This window comes from Ischnura elegans, chromosome X (genome assembly GCF_921293095.1).
Source record: "Ischnura elegans chromosome X, ioIscEleg1.1, whole genome shotgun sequence".
NCBI classification, from domain to species: domain Eukaryota; kingdom Metazoa; phylum Arthropoda; class Insecta; order Odonata; family Coenagrionidae; genus Ischnura; species Ischnura elegans.
The window spans coordinates 106404824-106424835 of NC_060259.1; positions in this window are offsets into that span (position 1 = coordinate 106404824).

The window sequence follows — 20012 nt, forward strand, 5'->3', positions numbered from 1 at the left end:
GCCGCCACTCGTCGTCTCCCTGAACTACAATCAGCGGTCACCAAGGAATCGCTTTTATGCGAGTAATCATTGACGAGGGAGGCTGGATTCATTTTTACAGCACTCTCGCCGTCGAGGCATCTCGTGGAGCAGATAAGAAAGTCCAAACCGCCAACCCAATCCATCGCTGTGCTTGGCGATGCATTCATCGAGCATGAGTCACGATCCGCACACTTCAGCATATTACGTGAGTCCCGAATGGCGTTATTTATGTTTCCAGAAGACTTTGCTGAAAGCAAGGAGCCATCCTGGTCAACGTCACTCATCTTCACACTACCCTGTTGCTCACACACGAGGTTGTTCTCCAATTATCAGGTTTACCCAATTATCATCTATAGAGATATGTGTAAATGCCATTTTACTTTTATAGCACTTACAATTACAGTTTATAGCATTTCGTAGTATCTTTTTTTCTTTATTTTCATAATGTATCATTATTTGATGACGACAGAATGTGGTTAAGCACAGTCATTTGAAAAAAAATACAGAATAGTTTACATAATTATGGGGTAGAATAATAATGAATTTAGGATCAAGATATATGGTAAATAATTAAATATGAGCTTGGTAACTTGAATATCACTTACACTAGTTGAAAATCAACATAGAAAAAGTTTCAATACTTTTTTTCTTCAACCGATTGCGTCTGTCAGTCACAGCTAGATTTAGCTGGCTGTAAAACCTCGCTGCATCCTCGATGATAACTGGTGTTCAGATTGCGTGGAGTTTTTCCAAACTCAGTTTCTTCTTGGGAGATGGTAGGAACTATTTGCTTAACATAGCAGAAGTTACCAGGATTGTCTATCAACCTCTCTAGTAGCTGCCGATGAAAGTAGATACAGGTAAACATTTATGAAGCAGTAAGGCCCAACCTCCAGTGGCATAACGAGGGGGGTCTGGACCCCCTCCTCCCTCCGAAATATAAAAACACAATTACCTTGCTTCATCATGAAAGAAAACAAAATATTGGAAAACCACGAATTTACAAAAGATTTCTTTGTGAAATGACGAATTCGACAATGAAAAGTGTTAAAATTAGTTGAACACCCTCTGCGTAGTGTCCTGTTTTTCAAAAATTTTCCCCCACACCCCTCTGGGTTTTTTTTATGACGACGCAAAATCTGCAAAACGACGCCATGAAGGAACCCAATTCAATGTCAAAATCAGATGGCAGAAAGGCAAAACACAAAATGCCATTATCGTTATGTATATAAGGTTAACGATCTTTGGAAGCATGTTAATATCCGCAGTCTGGGTCATAGTTAAACAAAACACCATTCCCAGGAAGCATGGAGGGGGGGGGGGGAGAAATCGGGTTGGTGTGGTGGCTAGAGTGTTGGCTTCCCACACCGTGGGCTCGGGTTTAAATCCCAGCAGCGGCAGAGAATTTTCAGAGACTGCCCGATCCCTGCTTGAATTTTGTGTGGAGGACATTTCAAGCGCAACACTCCGTCCGTCGGATGGGACGTCAATCCGTTGTCCCTTTGGCGCCTTTCGTTGAGAGCAGGCTAATGCCGACGCCGGGTTTCTCTCCGCCCTTCCTTACCTACCCCTTCCCTCGTGGCGCAAATGACCTCAGCTGTCGGTCGCCTCCCCCAAATACCACACCAAGAATTGGGAAGAGATGACAGCGTTTCTGTCTCCCGGCAAGTGTCGCATAGGTTGCTGATCTCGTTTGCCTGTTTCGCGCCTTTTAAGAGTTCGCGGCTGAAGCGTGTGAAATTGGGCTGGTGGCCGCGGTGTTGCTTGCCCGAGGCTACATCTAGTTTCAGTCCCAGACAATAAGCTTAAGTGTCGATTTATCATAAAAGTCCAGTCATCGCGCCTATGTCGCATTAATTCACGCACATCACATTTATTGCGTGCACGATTTTCACATATAACTAATCATCTAATCTCTTTTAGTAATGATGGAAGGTACCGAATTTTTGCGACAGACGATTACGCTCGATTTAATGAAACGAATTTTTGTACAGTTTTTTGTATATTTTCCTTAACATTAGAAGGTGCTCATCACAATGTCTCCAAGTCAGATGTACCATTATCCTTCGTGGATAAAAATTAAATTAAACTTGAAAATGCAATTACTCCTAATTTTCTCGTGCACTCAGGGAGGAATGAAAAATCACAGCTTCAAACAAATGGCAAAGTCATTGATAGTGAAATTTTTATTAAGTTGCATCCATAAAAAAGTTATTATAGGAGATTGAAAATGAATACGGCAGAATCAAATTTTTCGTAAGGAACGGACAATGAGGCGAAAGAAAAAGGATAAAACGATTTTAACCTCTGCCTACCCTCATTTGAAACTTAAACTTCGGAGATATATACATGAATTGCCATGAGAAGAAACTCCCCTCGACTGGGAATTGAAACCACAGACATTTAGCTTCTTGAAAGGTATTTCTCCCTCTCGTTGCCATCCTTGATGAACCACGATGTCCCAACATCTAGTACCATGAGCCTCCGTAAAATTGCCATGGGAATAAAAAAACCTGGATAGCGTAATGTTATAAGCAGTGTCCCGGAAAGCTAAAGATCCGTGGTTCGCTTCCCGGTCCAGGGGAATTTTTTCCCATGGCAATTCATGCAGGGTTATAACTTAAGAGGGATAGGTGCCGCACATTTGGTAAAATAACCATATTGTGTCCTATTTTGATTTTTCGATTAAACTAAGAAGTAAATATAGTGAAAAGTTTTGTTTCTGACGTACTCGCAAAAATGTATATCCATATCATTCTTCTCTTCGCTCTAATAATATTTTTGTAAAACATTACCTCGCGGCGTCTATCCCGTATGTTTCGGGTGACACGCCGCACCCATGACGGTGATACGCCGAATGCTATTAAAACTGATTTCTGTATTCTGAAGCTCTATTAAAAAAGAAAAATTGTCTCATTGTTGAAGTTTTGAGGAAAATAAAATAACTTTTTATGCATTTGTACTATTTTTCTTATTAATAGTGCATGTTTACGATTTTAATGCAACTGAATGACAGGTTGTAAAATTAGAGATATGTTTATGTCATTATATTATAAACATACACATATAACGGATGAGACGCTGAGCCTCGTGGCTCCAAGGCCTTTAAGGAAAATATGGCGTAGCTAGACTGAAAAAATTCATAAGAGAACATACTGTTGCTAAAAACGTCAAAAATCGTATTATAGCAGTATTTCTACGTCCGATACGAATTTAGTTTAAGGCGAAAAAATTGAAATTAAAATATCAAACTTATTTCAGCATTTTCACCTTAAAGTCTAAAAAAAAACAAAGAAAAGCAAACGGGACATCCTCACTTATTCTCTGGCATGTACTCCGTTTCTGAATTTGGCATCTGCCCGTAATCTGTGAGGAAACGCCGAAAATAAGGGATTGCGCAGACTATCCCGTATGCGGCGTCTCTCCCCAATGAACCCTATATTTCACTCCCGTTCACGCGGCAAGATTTGAAGTATTACACTTAAACTTCCGAGACTCCTTATGTAATAGAGGGCTGTATATCGTAATCCATTCGCCTTAAAGAAGATGAGCCGTTACTCCGTGGTCACCTGGTTTTTTTCTGCGAGGAGCTGGCCCTTGACCCAGGAATGGATTCAAGTTCAACACTTTCTGCGGCGCCTTGGTGGTATGCAAAACCTCTCATAGTTAGCGTCTGAAATAATTATGCTAAATATTAACTAGTGGGTTTAAAATTCATCGATTATTTGAAACTTAGTTTCTTTAGCTTGTGAACCTACTTTGGATACCCATCATACAGATTACCATCTTTTCAAATTTAAATACCACCTCTCAATCCGCCTCTGCCAATGATGTTAATTACCTTAGCTTTTGGCCCCCTCATCGATATGCTAATTCCATACCAGAAGAGCTCCATTACTTGTTCTAATACCTTTAATGACTTGTTTTTTGAAACAGCCCTCCTGGTCTAGACGAAAAAAATAGTCAATGTTGAATAAAGTTGAACAATTCCATAATTTCTATTTACTTTAGGTAGTTTTATGCCTAAAACATGTTAAGTGCTGATAAAAGAACCATAGTAAACCTAGTAATTGCTGCGGTATAAAGGGATTTTAGAATCTAACATGATATGTCCAAGAAGGAAAAAAGTGATACGAGGTAATGGATCAAATCGTGACCCTATCCTTTGTTGACATTGCTCTTTTGGTTTGCCTCAAGTTTAAAATAGGAACGAATTGGAACATTTTTCCCAATTTCAATGCTCTTTAACAATCACTTGGTTCCAGAAACATTAAAAATTAATAGAGAAATTCAATTTATTTTATACATACTCATGTGAAATATTTCTTTGAGTATCTATTTCGTTATAAACCGGCTCTGCTGGATGCAATGGTATTTTTCCTCGTTTTCTGCTAGTATTTTGTTTTGCCTGGCGTCAAAACTTTTTCCGTTTAGTAATAGCTTAAGGATATCTTTTAGTTAAAAATCTGTGAGCGTAGATAGAAATAGCCATCTAAAATAAAGGAGTCGATCACACGTACACTCCAGTCCTCGATGACCATCATCATACTTCAGATGCTGATAATTCTGTCTCAGATATATTGATCGCAAAATTTCCGTTTGTATGTCATATTTCCCTGAATACAGTACCGTACCACATACATACCGTTCTATAATCATGTAAAAATGATATACGGCGATTAGCGATCGTATATATCAGGTAGGTAACTGGAATACTGGTAAGCCATCCCGTAAGTTCACGATATAGTCAACACTTTTTATTGTATTTCGTGAACAATTTTTAAAAAATCAGTGCACAGAGCCATTGATAGAAATTTATTTTCAATCTTCTATATTATTTCTACTGTATAGATACCTTTTTCTCTACTTATACCGCAACCAAACTCTACAAATGAGGTACCAAAATGCACAGAATTCATCGGAGAACATGCGACGGCATACCTTACTCCCTAAATATAGCTATTGTTTCCTAAAATTGGTTTTTTAATAATAAAAAAAAAACAAAAAAAAACAAAAACCGGTAAATATTCCTGGCGTTAACGCCGCACAAACTGATACATTTGTTCATTTGCAACAATATCTCGCATTCTTTAAATAACTTTTATCAAAATGCGGCTGATTCCACAATCAAGTCTCCTGTTGATACGTAAGTATGAGTCATCATGTGCGTTTAACAGAGGATAGTGAAATTACTTCCAATGTTGTGTTTAAAGAGGTCCTCTGACCTCAATTTATACATGAACATTCCAATTAAATTTGTACATAAGACCCTGCCTTATTTTCTACATTTTAAAATTAGAAACGCGCCTATCCCTCTGTGGACCTGCATTGAAAAGAGCGGGGGAAGCCCGCTGGGAGCGGGCGCAGCACGCTCGTAAGGGCTAAAATACATGTAAGTGTCAGCATCTAATTACTATTTTTGCACTATGATAAGCAGCTAGACTCAAATCTTGAGCTATCAATAACTTGTTTTTATTTTAGAGAGGGTTCTGCATGAAATAGAGGAGAAATTAAGACTATTCCATGTACAATTAAAATGATTTGTGAAATTCGAATGAGATAACTTCTGGTATTTTTTATTTCTGGTCAGGATTGCCCTGATTGTGCTTCCGCTAAAAGCGCAGGTGAGAATCATCGGTTGCATCCGCGGTAAGTCGACTTCACAATCACGCCGAGCGCGAGGAAGTGATCGCAGAAACGGCTTTTCTCAATGACTGGGAAGAACTCCCCTGGTTGTTTTCATGGCTATTCTCGCGAAGGGAATTATTCCATTTCTGTCGTTTAAATGCCGTAGGTCTGACAACAAATGATTTTTACGAGAAAAAGTTCAAAGGAAAAGCCTGCGCAATTTTCCTCGGTAAATATTTCAATTCGCTGAGCTCCTCCCCACCCCACCCCACCCCTCCACATGCACGATAATCCGCTCGCCTCCCGCGCTTCCCCTTCCCAGCGCCCGCTCCAACCAATCAGCCCCTCACTCGCATCGCGGCTCATTTCGCACGTGTTGACTGGTAAACTTAATGCCCACTTGCTGAGGAAATGTATATGCACGAATGAAGCTACGCGTAACGATAAGTAATTTTAGGGGACTCTGTACTCCCAATCGACTTATCTGTTTCTGTGACTCGTAACCCATTTTAAACTAATGTTACCACGTTTCTTCAACAGTTCGGAAATTTTCCACCAAAAATGGTTTAATTATACGACCGGTTTCGATATAGAACGTATTATGGACGAGTAAATTCATCTGGAAGCACCCCGTTTAAGTTCCCAATAGCAACTTGGGGAAGTGGTGTTTTTAGCGGTTTACGAGAGACCTTTTTTGTAATTTATTGCTAAATTATTATTATTAGTTTATCGATATGTTAGATACCGGATTCAGCCTGAAAAAAAATATTCTTTATTAAGTTATCACCTTTAAAATCTGCAAGGACTGAAGAGAGGAGTTAACATATGCTTAAGTTTTAATGGAGTTATGAATCACGAAAAAATACTGGTGACACGAAAGTGATGCGTCTCCTTAAGCCAGCTCTCGAAATCCCTCATGCACTTGTGTAAATATGGCCGAGGTCAGTGGCGGATTAGGCAGGGTCCGCCTTCCTCGTAATTTCCGGAAATTTTGAAAAGATTGTTACGTCTAAGATGGCTCTCCAATATAAGTTTTTATTTCACCAGCTGAACGACCAATGTTAAAAAAATCGACGAATATCTAAAAGCCACTCGTCTACGCGTATCAGACCTGAGATGCATTTTCGCTACGAGGGGTTGCATGCCACGGAGGCGCCACGAAAAGCAATGATCCGCCCTTCAAAAGCACCACTTTGATCCGCCCCTTGCCGCAATGCCACTAAAGTACGCTAATTAAAGTCTTGACTAAACGTCACACCAAATTTGTTGATTTTCCGCAACTCAGCTACCCACGTCATACACGGGTACTCATATGCTACATGCAGGGCCGGGCAATTGTTTGGGCTCGAGGGCCACTTTGTATGGGCTGAGGTGTTGGGAGGGCCGCACCGTTTACAATGATTGTATTCATCAGTTAACCTTATATTTAATTTCAGAAAAAAATATAAATTGTGTGATAAAACATAAATAGTGGTAGTTCTGTTCTACTTATTTATTTGGGTATTTTTATATTAGCTAGATTTCTAGCTGCTTGCAAGTACATTATCAAGTTAATGAGACAAGTGTACCCTATCACTCTTTTTAATTTCTGTGTCGGGCCATCACAGACTCTGTGGCGGACTGCATTTGGCCCGTGGGCCACAATTTGCCCACCTCTGGCTGCATGGGTTAACGGTAGTTTCGTGGGACCAAGTGCAGCGAGGTATACCGGACCCAGCCACCTCTCGCGACCCTTTTCCTTCCTCGCGCTTCCAAAATGAATCCGGGTCGTCGGGAGATGGCCGTCAAAGCATGAGGTTACCCCTGCCGATATGATCTGTCGCAGTTCATTTTTTACTTTACTAATTCCAATACTCAGAGGCAGTGGCGTAACTAGGAATATGCTTTGGGGGGTACCCTTACCCCCACCCCCGGACGGAAAATTTGACATCCCTGGAAACACATTTCACACCATTTAGACACTTTATATTTGAATGCCATTCGTAATTCTGCGGGAAATCATCACAGCAGGGGAAACAATAAATAGTATACTATAAAACTTTCTGTGGCCTTGAGGGGGGATCTATCCCCTCACCCCCCCCCCTAAAATTACGCCACTGCTCAGAGTAAGTAAATGCACTAGTCATACTCCTACCATTATAAGGATCAAATACGTCTTTTGATCGAGGTTCTACGATGAGAAATAAGGATTTTACGAAAAGCGATCAAATATGCCGATGCCTTACTGGTGTTGTAGGTAAAATTGGACCAGAGCTTGGCATTGAGTTAAGCGAGAGTAATATTGACTATTGCTATCGCTTGAAGCCCAAGGAAAATGGCGAGCCTGGAAGCATATATGTGATGCTCAACAGTCAGCACGTCAAGGAGGCTTTATTGGCAAAACGCCGGCTTAAGAGAAACTTCTCCACGCGTCATTTAACCCTGGACAACATTCCACCATCAGACGTGCCTATTTACAGTAACGAATCCCTGTGTCCTGGCCGCCGTAGAGTCCTCAGTGCTGCAAGAGAAGCTAAGAAAACTAAAAGATGGATTTTTGAAAACTTGAGAGATGGATAAGGTTTTCCCACCGCGAATCCACCCCTGGATTCGCGGTGGGAAAATATTTATGAGGAAGCCGGAAGGGGAACGAGCCATTGTATTGACTGCCATGGAGGACTGTGTGTGTAAAAGAGAACATAAAATGCTTTCCTAAACCTTTATTTTTAAATTTTGCCGATTGTATTTTGCTTCCCTTAGAATTGAGTTTTTGTTATATTGAGCTTTTGAGTGTTTATAGGAATCTAACTATTCATACGGTACCTTTTTTATGATATAGAAAGTATTTGAGAAATTGCTCAGGTAATATTGTTTTTATTGGTGACGTGAATATAAACACCCTGGTCACAAATAATGATACTGATAATTATTTGAACTTGTTAAGCTCATTTGGTCTAATTAGTCTTATTACTCAGCCAGCTAGGATAACGAATATTTCCGCCACATGTGTAGATCATGTATTTGTTATATTTTTTAATTCTTATAAGTATACGCTTTTGCCAGATGTATTAAATTTAGAAATAACTGATCATTCATTGTTATCGCCTACCATATCTGCTAATGAATACAAAGACACTTGTGTAAACAATCGTACGAACTTAGCCTGTACCATGAGAGTAAATTAAGACACATATAAAAATGCCGTAGAAAATATTAATTGGAATATTGTTTTTAGTGAAAACGATGCATCTAATGCATTTTCGCTCATCCTGTTATCTCTCCAAACTAGTCTTCAACTGCAAAGTATTCAGTAATTCACACGAAAAAAGATGTTCAATGAACACCGTGGATTATTGGAAATCTTCTAAGACATATTGAGAGAAAAAATTACCTCTTCAAAAACACAAAAAATATCCAAGCAATGTTAGCCTAAAAAAACGAATATCAAAAGTGTAGAAACAAATTGCGCGAAAATCTGCGGAACGCCGTCATTAATTACTTACTACATGTCAAATTTTCAAAAGGCAAACAGGAACACTAAATTACAATGGAATTTGCTTAAAGAATTAATTGGTGAAAAACAGAGAGATTGTTCTATGATGCAGTTAGAACCATATGGAATTGTTATTAATGATTTTAAAAATTTAGCCTCTGAATTTAATAAATACTTCAACAAAATTTTTAAATGTGCAAAAGTAAAATAAAATGATGAGAAAAGGGCATGTACTCAAAACCCCTATGCTAATTAAAGTGACTTAAATTCCTTTTTCATAGAACCACTGGTGCAAATTGAAATAGTAAAATTAGTAAAAAAAATTATTCGTGAAATAAGTCCCCTGGACATGATGCTATGGATGTTAGAATGTTGAAATTAATTATTGATGATGTTGCTCCTGTGTTTGCTCACGTTTGTAACTTAAGTTTTATCAGTGGCGTATTTCCGAGCCCTTTTAAGAAAGCTGTTGTTATAACAGTGCATAAAAAAGGGGACAGACAAAAAATCACGAATTACCGACCGATATCTCTTTTGTCAGTATTTGCAAACATTCTAGAGAAACTTGTTAAAAGCCGCCTTCTGAAATTCCTAGACAAGACCAAATTTTTTTAGCGAAAACCAGTTTGAATTCAGACATGGATTGGGAACTGGCATATGACCGAAGTATACAATTCAGTCAATTCAAGCTCGCGAACTATTGGGTTACATCTGGACATAATTAAGGCATTTGATACACTCTCGCACAAAGTACTACTAATGAAACTTGAGCAAGCTGGCCACACAGTGGTCCCAAATCGAAAAAAAAACTGGCCAAAATTAATAACGTCGTGCTTTTACCTAAGTTAGCAACAAAATGGTGGTTTTGTACTGATTTTAATTTCCTGAATCTGATTCTGGAATTTCTTTTACGCTATCTCTTCATTTTAGCATTTTTGATCTGTTATTATTTAATCAATTCACAGAGAATCTCGATATAAATGTGATTGCGATTGGCGATAACCTTTTGTTAATGGAGAACATTAAATAGTATACTATATACTAAGGTAAAAGATTTATAAATTGCGTTTAAAAGCCATAGTAGAACTTACTAAATGAAATTGACGAGATACGAACTCGCGACCAACAGCGTAGTCGGCAAGAACAGATATCGGAAAAACTACTCACACTTATTCATTTTTGGCTCCATGTATTTGATAAGTTACATTAGATCACATAAATTGAGTGATATTAAGGACGTTAAGGAGATCGATATTTAAATTTCGATAAAATGTCGATCACTTTTATGTGTCACAAAAAAAGAATTTTAGCACAATCGTCGTCCGTCGTCCCATCTGAATCATTGCCGCTCTGCGAATCTCTTAAAATTATCGCATTTTCACCTCACCTAATAGGCTGGCCTCGTTTTTTGAAACTTCTGATGTAATTAAAATGTAAGGTGCAGATATTAATAGAAGTCTTCGAAAGATATCTTCATTATTTAACACTCGCTTTAACGATTTTCTTGCACCGTGCTCTCGGAATTTCCTCATGTTTATGATCCTGGCCTTCAATGCTTCCTCTGTTAAAACTCCAATTGCAAGAAAGTATTCTTTGGCAATTGCTGTTTCATGTATCAGTACTTTATATACCATGGGCGGCATGTAATACCAACCATAAAGCTCGATGTACAGCTCAGCTATTTCCACGCAATATTGGCTGAAGGCTTCATTATTTATCTCATAGCCGCAGGATAGGGATTTTAATATCACTGATAGTCGATGGATAAGTCTTTCATCTATACCTGTCGTTAAAATTGCCAATCACATTAATAATTATATTTCATGCATATAAATAATCTGTTCGTAGACTTTTCATAATTATGGGAACAGGTCCAAAATGTCTTACTTATTTGTTATAATTTTTGTAATTACACGCAATTTAATCTTGTCTGAAATGAAATCCTGAATTAAAACTTTACCTTTATAAGTGTGATGATTGATATTACTTAATGCTTATTTTTACACATTGCATATTTTCGCCAACTATGCATGCATGGTAATCGTTTGCACTCACTAGATATGAGAGGGAGATATTGATATACTTCTGGAGGGAATTTCAATTCCTTCTGCAAGCAGCTTTTGAACGTCTCTTTGAAATGCTCATCTTTCCTCGAGCTTGGTTCCACTTTATCAGGCATTTCGGAAAAAAAATTCCTCGCATAGAGCACGTCAGAATATTTTTGGCATGCTTTATTTCATTCAGTCGGAATCTTGTTACCAAATATTCCACGACATATTCCTTCTTATTCGCTAATGAATATTCTTTTCTTTATGTATTTTTATTGTACCCCGCAAGGTACGTAACATTTGTGGCACCCATGATTCAAATTCAACCGGTGTAGGCATTTACGGTTGAAACGATGACTACGATTTCAGAAATTAGTCCATTTTTAGCCAATAAAAAATCGGAAATTATGAGTTGAAATTGAATAAAAGATGGACAAGCTTATAAAGTCTTATCTCTGAATTTCCGGCGTATCCTGCAATTTGAATACCAAGGAAAACCAAGTGCTTCAATTATCTGGACAGGAGAAGCTTCTCGTGTTAGCAAAGTTAACATAGCTTGGAGCACAGCACCTATTCACTAAGCAAATCATTAAATAAAACTGAGCGGGAAATATTCACCACATCCTTCAGTGGTCATGCTGTGGGACGCCGTATCCTCATGCCGTTATGTTATAAGAAAAATAATGCACATGCAAGATGCACGCACCCTTGGTGGTTTTAGACGATTTTTTTCCTCTCAATCCCATCCTACTTATCTACATCGACGTGCTGACAATGCCTTCCAGCATGTAAGGGATCTACTCTCAGTACAAATATGAGGAAAGTTTTGCAGAGGAAATCATCTAGCGGCTACCGTGAGTTTCTCGCATAGTGACTCATGTAGTCGCTCTTGATCACGCATAATTTGTCTCATTAAGAGCATGAAAACCGGCCCTCATTGGTTTCATGAATATTTGAAGGTGAGTGTACATACGGTAAGTGTTCATACGATAGGCGTGAAACACTTGCTGTACGAAACCTCACAGGATTTAGAATTATGCTAATTATACAACATGCGAGTTCGACCACCTTTACAGGAATATTTTAGCGATAATGTCATTCGGTCCTCCGCCGGCCTCCGCTCCCTCAGTGGAGCGGAGCACCGGTCAACTTAAAACCCTCTAGATTTTGGATAGGCAAGTATAGGCAAGATTTTTTCCCCAACTTGTTGTATGTACTCTTCCCAAGGATTCTGCATAGGAATTTTCGAGGAGCACCGAGGAGCACAAAACTATATCGAAACATTTTACTAAAAATAGACCTAAAACATTATAAATAATTTATTAACTAACATTATAAATAATTAAATATTGTTATAAAAATACTGCAACCTACAAAACTTGCCATAAAATTGTGCAGAAATACGCAAACTTACCGCATAAAAATTGACAGATAAATCCAATGAAATTGAAATAGTCGTTTATTAAGCTGAATTTCCCTCAAATCGACTATTTCTACGCGTCGGGCGTTTTAGGCTGAACATGCCCATGTTGGACGGGTTACACAGGTCAACATAATAATCACACAGGCCTATCAGGTACGAAATATTGTAGGCCATATCCTGTAGAATCCGAATATATAATTCAAAACTTTCTTGTAAAAAGTCGAAAAAATGACTTTTGGCCAACTTTTTTCGATTTGGGGCCGTTGTGCGCCGTTGCCATCTGTACTAGTGCAAGGAGAGAGTAACATTTAAAAATTATCTGTTCTGCAGTCTATTTCCTATATTTTCTTTTCATGATCAGGTCGACAATATTACGGCGGCGATAAGTTCAATTTACGAGATTTAATGCCCACTACCAAGTAAGTACAGTACCATTCTTTTATGGCAGCGAGGTCCTTTTTCAATGCCAATCCATCTCAATGATCATAAAATTCTCTGAACACTCTCTGAAATTTCTCTCATCATCTGCGAAGAGGCGGATTCCGCTCGTGACCGCGGTGGTAATGCCATTGATGCAATGAAGTAGCAAAAGAGAATTACTTTCGTTGGGAACAGCTGAGGTAACTTCAATAGAATCCGACTATTTCTGTCCTTGACAACCCTTTGTTCGCGGTAGTAAGAAAAATCCTTGATCTAATCTATTACGTTCTTATACATAGGTACCTCCTTCTTCCAACTTAAGAACCAGTTTGAATGTGGAACTTTATCAAGTACCTTATTGGAGTCTAAAAATATGACGTCAGATTGAATATGTCTCTCACCCAAGGCTAAGATATCTACATCTACGAGGCACGGTGCAAACAACCACCAGGGTGTGTGGCACGGGGTGATTCCACGCCAGGCATGCCTAGCCATTAATCGGAAAAGCGCTCGCTTGTCGGACACAGTCCAAGCACACAGGATAACGACACGCGGTCAGACCAGAAACTAGGAGAGGGCTAAGGACACGAACATGCTACCAAGCACAGTGGCGTAGCGAGGGGGGATTTGGGGGAATAAACCCCCCCAGAGCTCAGAGACATTTTTCAGTTTAATTCATTTTACTTAATTGGATTGATATTACTAATAGAATAGTGTAAGGATTAATAAAAAAAATCCCTCAGAAAGCCGTAAAAATCACCATTTTGAACCATTTATCTTAAAATTTCGCAATTTATTTTCTCCCACCTGCCGCTTATCCTGGTGGGTATTCCATACCCCCACACACCCCGGTATCAGCTGCACCTAAACCCCTCCCCCCCAGCCTCCTAACTTCGCCCCCGACCATGCACGTAAAACTACTAGTTGATGATAGAAAAACGAAAAGTTAGCCTACTAAGTGATTCATGTATGAGTTATAGCCTGCCAAGAAATAAATAGATACCATGAACAAATAAGCATACATCATAAATAAACAGATATCATGAACAAGGAGAGTGTGCTGTGGTTCACTTGTCCTCCCTTTTCTGTATCCGTGTTGTTCTTTTGCTAACAGATTTAGGCTCTCTGGACATCCCATTATCGAACTGAAAATAATGTTCCAAGATTTAGAAAGAATTGGAAACAAGTGAGATGGGCCTGTAATTATAATGCTTTTTCTTTTACCCAACCTTAAATAGAGCGATACCTCCACTTTACAAATGCTCAACAATCGCCCACCGAATCCAATACGCTCATCGAGTAGCCCGAGTGGCACTAGATGAGCGGATTTGATTCGGTGGGCGATTGTTGAGCGTTTTTGCAGCGGAGGTATCGAGAGGTGTGAAGTTTGCGGTTTTCCAATCTTGAAGCACGATGTGCTCTGTTGGGGATTTTCAAACACTAACTTCAAGTCTCCTTTCCCTTGGGCTACAACCTTGTCGCGGTGGAAAGGCTTGCGCGCTCCTATGACCCCTAGAGCTGCACTGGCGGGATTAATTCTAAATTATTCCCGGTAGGGCCACCCATGCCAGATAGGTCGAAGGGTAGGAGCCAGACGAAAGGTAGTCCGCGTGATGGTGTCACGTAAAAAACACTGTTGGAATGGAAGTGGGAAACCCTACCAACTATCTCTTCCCTGAACACATGGAGTACAACCAAATGAGCCTCGGAATCTCATCGCCCGGGACCCGTCCGCAAAGGGCGGGTGTCGGGCACGGCAACGAGGTCGGCAAGGTCCTCGGGGTCGCCAACATGCGAAATCCTTGCAGAGACTTATCATCATCAACATCAGTGGCAGCAGCAATGAAGAAAGAAGAAAAGAAGACCAAGAAGATGGAGAAGAAGAAGTCTGCTATAAATGTGGGGACGTGGAATGTGAGGACTATGATGAGGGCGGGAAAGTTAGAAAATATCAAAAGGGAAATGGATAAAGGGAGGATAGATATCTTAGGATTATGCGAGGTGAGGTGGAGGGATGGGGGGGATTATTGGAGTGATGGGTATAGGGTTATATATAGTGGAGGGGAAGAAAGCCAGCGAGGGGTAGCTTTAGTATTAAACGGGAAGATGGGTAAGCGTGTGGTAGGTATAGACCAGGTAAGCGATAGGATTCTGGTGGTAGAAATTGAGGCGCGGCCCACCAACCTTGTGGTGGTCCAGGTTTACATGCCCACTAGCAATCATAGGGAGGAAGAAGTAGACGAGGTTTATGAACAGCTCGAGGAAATAATTAGAGACACACCGGGTAAGAAAAATCTGGTAGTGATGGGGGACTGGAACGCCTCAGTCGGGGAAGGGAGGAATGGAAACGAAATAGGAGATTTTGGTCTAGGAATACGGAACGACAGGGGAGAGAAAGCAGCAGAATTTTGTAGGAGAAACAAATTATTCATCACAAACACGTGGTTCAATCATCATAAAGGGCGAAGGTACACGTGGAAAAGTCCAGGGGATGCGGGGAGATATCAAATAGACTACATTATGGTAAGACAGAGGTTTAGGAACAGTGTGAAAAACTCGCGCAGCTTCCCTGCAGCGGATGCGGATTCGGACCACAATCTAGTGCTCATGAAATGCAACGTAAGATTCAAAAGACTTATGAAAGTTAGGAAGGCGAAGAAATGGAACGTAGAAGCCCTGAAGGGGAGTATGAGGAGAGAATATCAGGAGCTAGTGGACATTAGTATACGGGAGATTGAAAGTACCAAGACGGTAGAGGAAAGATGGGATAACATAAAAACGGGAATAGTCAAAGCGGCGGAGAAGTCAATTGGTTACGTTGACAGTAGAAGGATAAAGAAGCCGTGGATAACGGAGGCAATGGTTAATGAAATGGAGGAGAGGAGGAAGTGGAAGAACGTGGACACAGAACAGGGCAAAAGAATGTATAGGGAATTGAATAATCGATTACGACGTGAAACTAAGAGGGCAAGGGAGGCTTGGTGGAAAAGACAGTGCGAGGAAATGGAAAAGTTCCAGAAGGATGGAGAAGTAGGCGCGTTGTACGCCAAAGTTAAGTCGCTATCGGGCGGCAAAAGAGGACAAGCCATGTCTAAAATTAAGGCTAAAGATGGGAGGATTCTAACCGAGCGGGAAGAGGTACAGGGTAGGTGGAAGGAATACGTGGAGGACCTGTATGACGGAACGAACAGACCAGAGAGATTGACTCTAGAGGAGGAAAGTGAAGTGGAGGAGGATAATCTTGGGCCGGAGATATTAGATTCAGAAATAGAGAGAGCACTCCGTGATATGAAGGCTAGGAAAGCAGTGGGCGTGGACAACATCCCGTGTGAGCTTCTGAAGAATCTAGGGAAGGAAGGTAAGAAAAGGTTTTTCGAACTAGTGCGCAAGATCTATGAGGAGGGATGTTGGCCGGAGGATTTCGTGAAGACGGTTTTAATTCCGCTTCCGAAAAAGAAGAAAGCTGTGGAATGCGGAGATTATAGGACTATCAGCCTAATATCCCATGCGGCTAAAGTAGTGCTGAGGATATTGAACAGACGAATGGAGGCGAGGGCAAACGAGTATTTGGGCGAAGATCAGTTTGGTTTCAGAAAAGGGAAGTCAACTCGTGATGCAATAGCAATAATGAGGTCCCTCGTGGAGAGGAACCTAGAATATGAGCAGGACGTATATGTGTGTTTCGTGGATTTTGAAAAAGCGTTTGATAGGGTGAACTGGGTAAAGTTAATGGATATTCTCAAGAGAATAGGTGTTGACTGGAGGGATAGACGACTGATTTGTAATCTGTATATGGCCCAGACTGCGCAAGTGAGGATAGCGGACGGAGAATCTGGGTGGGCAAGCATTGGCCGAGGTGTGAGGCAAGGCTGTCCTCTATCGCCACTGCTCTTTAACGTGTATGCTGAAGAGATGGTAAGGGAAGCGTGGGATGAGTTAGAAGCTGGGATAAAAGTGGGAGGAATGATGTTCAAATCAGTGAGATTCGCGGATGACCAGGCGTTGATCAGTCAGTCAGCAAGGGGGCTTCAGGCCCTAGTGGATGCGTTATACGAACGTTGCGAGGAGTTTGGGATGAGGATTAATCACAAGAAAACTAAGGTAATGCGGTTTTGTAAAGCATCACGAGCGAGGAATGTGAGACTCAAGATAAAGGTGGGTGGTGAAAAACTTGAGCAGGTTGAGCAATTCAACTATTTAGGCAGTACGTTAGAGGAAAATGGATACAGTAGTAAGGACATAAGGAAGAGAATCGCATTAGCGAAGGAGGCATTCATGAACAGGAAGGAGCTTCTTAGAGGATCGTTGTGTAAGAGTTTAAAGAAAAGGTTAGTGAAGAGTTTGATCTGGAGTGTAGCTCTCTACGGTGCGGAAACGTGGACTCTGAGGAAAGAAGACGAGAGAAGATTGGAGGCGTTCGAGATGTGGATATGGAGAAGAATGGAGAGGGTGAAATGGACGGAGAGGAAAAGGAACGACGAAGTGCTGGATATGGTTGGCGAGGAGAGGAAGCTTTTAGATGAGATACGCAGGAGACAGAAGGTTTGGATGGAGTTAGTGCTTAGCGGTGAGGGGATGTTGAAAATGGTGTTGGAGGGTAGAATGCTGGGGAAACGAGGGAGGGGAAGGAAAAGAATAGGATTTTTGGATGGATTGAAAGAGAGTGGGCCTTACAGTGAATTAAAGAAGGCAGTGCTGGAAGGAAAGGGAGGCTCCCAGATCACCTCTTTAGTACTCCATGGAAACCTACCTTAATCGGTAGAATACTATAATAATAATAACTTCAAGTCTAACACTAACACAAGCTATCTCTGATATTGATTCATTAAATGGCAGCTGAAATGAGATCCGTACCTGTGGATGCCTTTGTATTATTTGGGTCTCAGTTCTTTCTCTAAATCACTGCTTGAAATACAGATAGACAGTATTTACGTCGAACGACTGAGAACAGTTTGCTAATACAATCAACCGGGAAGAGTATATTCTGATGTATATTTTTTTTAATGTAGGATTTTACGTATTAAATTTATCATTTCTATCTCACCAGGTCCCACGATAAGTGTACAAAATCTGTACGCAAAACAGAGCATAAAACTATGTCAAATAAATCATATCTACCGAGTTTTAGAAGCTCTACCGTCAAAATGAAGCGACGAACTGCAATGCAAAAAGAGCGCAAGAGAAACCACTTATTTCAACGTTGGATCATATAATTTAAAATATAGTGAACAATTCGAAAATAGTGGAGAAATTTTTAATTCATCGTTACGAAAGAAAGAGCTCCAGGAATGGCCGCGCGCAAGCCGCGAAGCTTTAGCTGTACCGGTGAGTCAAACCATAGAGTAAGTATATACTTACTCTATGGTCAAACTCATCCCAACCAAACAGTTGACAAAAGCATTTTTTTATGGTGCATGTGTATTGTTGACAGTGTAATGTGATGTTCGTGTGAAAAAGGAAACTTAAAAACTAAGACATTTTGCACAAATTAGAAGCAGTATAACAATTCAATGAATAATGTATAAAAATTTTATTTGGCATGACACATATTTTATTTATGTAACAATTGAATTTCGCGACGCAACGTGAAAAACTGCTCGCTGAGACCTAGCCACAGAAATAGCTTTCTGCAGTAGACATAACCGTCAATTAATGGCGACTCCATTCATTTGTTTCATTGTCTCAGTACAGCGCTCAATGCCAATAAAATGTTGTAACTTGAGTAATGATGAAAGGATGTTTCAGCTGAGACTATAGCGCAGTTCCCCTTCTCGCAATCAAAGAAACCGCATGAAATATAATAATGATATCATAATAGAGACTTCAATAAGTCATTAAAAATCTGAATTCATCAGTAAAAGTAAGTTTCTATCATTAACGCTATTATCAAGGCTCTTCTATGGCTTAGAGAGAAATAAGAATTAAATCAATATCTAAAAGTACATTTTACTTTGCAAGCCACCTACAAAGATTTTTGGCAGGGCATGATCAATCACCAACATTTTCTTTTCCTTCTGTCTTTTTTAGGCTATTGGACGTTATTATCTTGCTAGCACTCTAAGTTTTGTGAAGAAATTATTGATTATTTCTAAGTACAACTGAAACATTGATGGAAAATGCTGATTACTACTTGCTGCCTCTGAGCATTATAAACTTACTTCGGCGGTTGTATTACTGACGATATGTTTTCGAAATAAGTGCTTCCTATGTTCCTTTTTTTCTAATATTGAAGTTGATGACAATTTATAAATTACAAATATGAATATAAATCTTTTTGGAAATGGAAGTTATGACTCATTAAACCGGGAAAATAAGTCGCGCGCGAAATAAATCTTCCTCAATTTGCGCCAAAAAAGTTATAACTTCCATCGGTGTTTTCCATATATTTTGTTTTGTAGCTAGCAGTATCGATAGGATTAGATACTTATCTGTGAATCATAGATTTAAACGCAGCCATTTATAAGAAATGCGGTTTTGAGTATGCGCGGGAATAATTACGTCTGAAAAGTGTATTTCCTAATAATCGGGAGGATGTGCTTACTTTTCAGAAGGGAGATTGTTAAGTCAAGAAAATAAATGCAGCTCCTGCCGAATTCCTTGGTGAATTTGAGGGAGGAATGAATTGAGTTTAAAATACCTGAGAAAGAGTCTAGCTATGTTTTGCTTTTAGTCAACAGTCTTAGAGTGTCAATAGTGTAACTGAAATAATAAAATATGTTATTTAATAACGAGTGTTCTGAGTGTAAATTGTTTGATATCATTCAGTTTATAACGTGCACCGCCTATATAGGTGAGAGGGGCAATCCATTCAAAGGTCATTGCTCTATATACACACATTTCCGTTAACTAGTAAGTACTATTCTACAAACACTTATCAATTTTACCAAGTCGCTTATTATGCTGGATTGGACCCATGAATGTCCAAGTAATTTTTAAGGCTATGGCCTTATTGGATGGGACAGAGGTGAGGAGGTTGAATATGTCAAATACACCAATTTCC